At 35.6% G+C, this 3,834-nt stretch overlaps 1 pseudogene; it reads left to right on the top strand.

Moving 5' to 3' along the window:
- The first annotated feature begins 3,485 nt into the window (after positions 1 to 3,485).
- Positions 3,486 to 3,630, top strand: LOC117177601 (annotated as a pseudogene).
- Positions 3,631 to 3,834: the final 204 nt, after the last annotated feature.

The following is a 3,834-nucleotide window of genomic DNA, read 5'->3' as shown; positions in this document are numbered from 1 at the left end:
TAACGATAGGAGAGGTAGGATTCTTCACGCGATATATGGAGTAAGGGGTTGTCGTGGCGAGAAGAGGGTGGGTCTTCGTATAATGGATTTTACCGACAGGAGGAATAGGATTCTTCCCGCAGCGTGTGAAGGACAGGGAATGATTCTCCAAAAGTGTTAAGGGGGCGGCGTGCAGCGTACGCGTTGTCATACGTTGCGAATGTACGGTCGAGGAAGGGATTCCTCAAATCGGAGTGATTTCATATAGTGGATGCTTGAGTGTTGGGGTGGGGGCCAATAGAGGTGAAGGTTGATTCTGTACAGGGATCATAATCTCTATAAAGAGGGTGTCGAGACTCATAACTTCTTTTGACAGGATTTCCGCGAGGGTTACCCGTTGCGCAGTTGGGGGTAACCGGTCTGGTTTGGTCTTCCCGTCTGCTATAATTTTCATTCTGGGTTCAATTATATTCTTTTGTTAACGTGGGAGATCTATTCAATATATTATGATCGGTATTAGGCTCGGCATTTGTTTTCGAACAATAGTCCAGGCATCTGGTGGTTTGATTCCAGAAAAAATCCTACTTGCAATGTTTTTAATTAGAAAGTTTCGTTAAGGGATCCTTTTTGACATATCAAAAATGCTAGAACAGAAAAGATGCAGCAGAAAAAAGAAAGTAAACAAAATTCTGAACAAATTTTGTTAAAAAAATAATCCGCTAACTTCTATTGGTTCCGAGTTATGATATATTGAAAAATCCCCATTTTTTATATTCAGCGAAACATCACTAAGTTTCAAAAAACACTGTGAATCTTCGCATATAATTACTGCACGGAAAAGTGTTCTGCAGATGAGCGAAACTAGACTTAATTTTCTGTAATTAAAAAAAATGAACAATATCCTACCTGTGATCCTACCATTTTTGCCTGTTTTTACGGGCAACAAAGTGAACTTTAGATTTTCCAAATAAATCCTGTCAAGTTCAGTTTACGTTCATTGTGCTAGAGAATCAAAGAGAGTCTACAAAAATCTGCGTACATCTAAAAAAAGTCTTTTAGGCCTATTATTTTGAGAATTGCAAGGTTTCAAAAATTTCATTTTTGTTTGCATTTTTGACTGAAAAAAAAGAAGTTGTGTTTTTGGAAAATAATTCATTTTCTAGGGATCCCACCACAAAGTTCCAAAAGAATCAATAAAAGTGGAGACAATTTGGCGTAAGATAAGAAAAAAGTGTCCGTGCCTAAATAAGTTACGAAATATGACCTTGGAAAGTGCACTTATGATTACTTTTTGGCCATTTTTTAGCATTTTTGTGGCAAAAAGGGTATTGTAATTGATTAAACATATGTAATATGTTATTTATCTACAACTAATACCTTATTTCTGCATTCAATTCCGTACTTACTTCCAAGGCGCTAGTAATTCGCAGTGATTTCTGTAAATTGTACATAATTTGCTGTGACCATTTTTTGGCATTACAAATAATTAAGTAATTGATTAGTTGAAAGTAATGATATATGAAATGTAATTCAATAATATAAAAAATGTCCAATAAATTATTGAATGTATTACAGTGTATCAAGATAAACACTTATTTCTACACCACCCACGAGTTTGGTTTCTTGCTATTGAATTATGATTGATATGTAATCACTTTCAACTAATCAATCAGTTAATTATTCCTAATGCGAAAAAATGGTCGCAGCATATTATGTACAATTTATGGAAATCGCTGAGATTACAAGTGTTTGTTAATAAAAAATGTATATCACATTTTTAATCAATGATGAGTACTTGAAAAATGTTGAAATATAACCGTAGTTCTACTTTACGGTACGCTTAAGTGCCTCTATGCATGAAGAGTGCACTTTCCAAGGTCATATCTTGTGACCTATTTGGGTTAGGACACTTTTTTTTTATATCATGCCAAATTAGCTCCAATTTCATTTATTCTCTAGGAAACTTGTGGTGGGATCCACAAAAAGTTAAGTATTTTCCAAAAACACAACTTCTTTTTTAGTCAAAAATGCACCAACAAAAAAATGAAATTTTTGAAACCTTAAAATTTCCAACATAATAGGTATCAAAGACTTTTATTCAGATATACGCAGGTGTTTTTTGAAACTTAGTGATTTTCCGCTGAAAATCCAAAAAATGAGGATTCTTCAATATATCATAACTCGGAACCAATAGAAGTAAGCGGATTTTTTTTCAACAAAATTTTTCAGAATTTTGTTTCATTTGTTTTTTCTATTGGACATTTTGCTTTAAAATGCAATGGGAATTATCCGTCTATGCACAAATAACTTTTGAAACTGTTTAGAAAAAAAACCCGATTTGGCAATTGATCTGTTCTAAAATTTTTGGTATAATGACAGCAAATGTACGTCACAATATGTAAACAAAAATGAGAGAGCTTGCCGATGTTATCGACTCGAACTCTCTGTTCCTACTTAATGGAAGGATATTTAGAGATTCTACGGCGAAATATACTTTTGTAAATGTCTGAGGCAAAAGCGTTATTGACTTAGTCTGGTGTAACGTGGGAGCCTTTGGATTCGGCTCTGAGAACCTATATATTAATGTACTTAGTAATAATTTAGCTTGTGCGGTCAAGGAAGCGGCAATTAAGGTTAATACATATTTTGTTTAACAGACGACTTCGTACTGAAAAGGTAAAAGAAATAAGCAATGGTTTGACATGGATTGTGCTAATTGGAAACCATTATTTTAAAAAGTGGCAAATGAAGCCAAACGACTTGATTTTGTAGAGCCTTTTAGGAAAAAATACACAGAAGCAAAAGCCGATTATAGAAAATTAAAGCTAATTAAGAAAAGAAACTTTAAATCCATTACAATTTTTAGTTTACAAAATACAACTAGTAGAAAAATATTTTGAAATATGGTCACCGGCTTCAAGCCATGTAGAAAATACATTATGTCACTGGGAGTGATCGAATGAGAACAGTACTTTGAAAACGTTATCCCGCCTCGTGCGTTACATGATACCAGATTTGTCGATGTCAGGCACCCACTTCTTGATGCGGAAATTACCTAAGTGGAAATAGTTTTAGCTTCAAGGAAATATAAGCCCGGAGAGGCCCCGGGAACGGACGGAATTACAAATGCTCTTTACAAAGCTTTCCCTTCAAAATGGATTCTGTACATAGAATCTTTTTGCAATCAAATTTTTACCTCAGAAAACATACCAGATTCCAGGGAAAACTCATTAATGTTGATGTTTAAATAATAAGGAACTACATAAAACGAAAATTCATAGATTTTTTGCCCTAGCTAACACAATCACAAAAATGTTCACACAAATACTAAAAGCAAGACTGATTGATAGAATAGGAAAACCAATGCCATTTGACTCCGGGAACACAGGCGGGTTTTCGCTCAGCAAGGAGGTGCACTGATCACATATTTTCGTTAACAACTACCTCCGACATTTAACTTTAAAAAGCGAAAAGACACATTCATGCCATTTTGTAGACTCTAAACAAGCCTTTCCTTTGGTAAATTACTCTCTTTTTTGGAGAGTCTCTTCCATTGCACTACGGTTGAGCTGACCCTAGCGAATATCCCTAATGTGGATATCTCGGACGTATAATTTTTGTTAGTCCGGACTGCGTACGCGCTGTTCCGGATACATTTAGTTAGGTTTTGATTCCTCTAGAATTAAACCGAAGGGTCTATGACAAAGCCACCGAACGCGTCCTCGGGTTGCGGATAGAGGGTCCCTGTACCAAGGGTTTCTGCTGAATATGGTTATAAAAATAAATAGGCAGTCGCGGACAATTGTCCAGGGGTGGTCCCGAAGGAATTAACCCCCAAGCGGAGGTGTGAAAACC

This window comes from Belonocnema kinseyi, chromosome 7, assembly GCF_010883055.1.
Source record: "Belonocnema kinseyi isolate 2016_QV_RU_SX_M_011 chromosome 7, B_treatae_v1, whole genome shotgun sequence".
NCBI classification, from domain to species: Eukaryota; Metazoa; Arthropoda; class Insecta; order Hymenoptera; family Cynipidae; genus Belonocnema; species Belonocnema kinseyi.
This window is presented reverse-complemented; position numbering and strand designations above follow the sequence as displayed.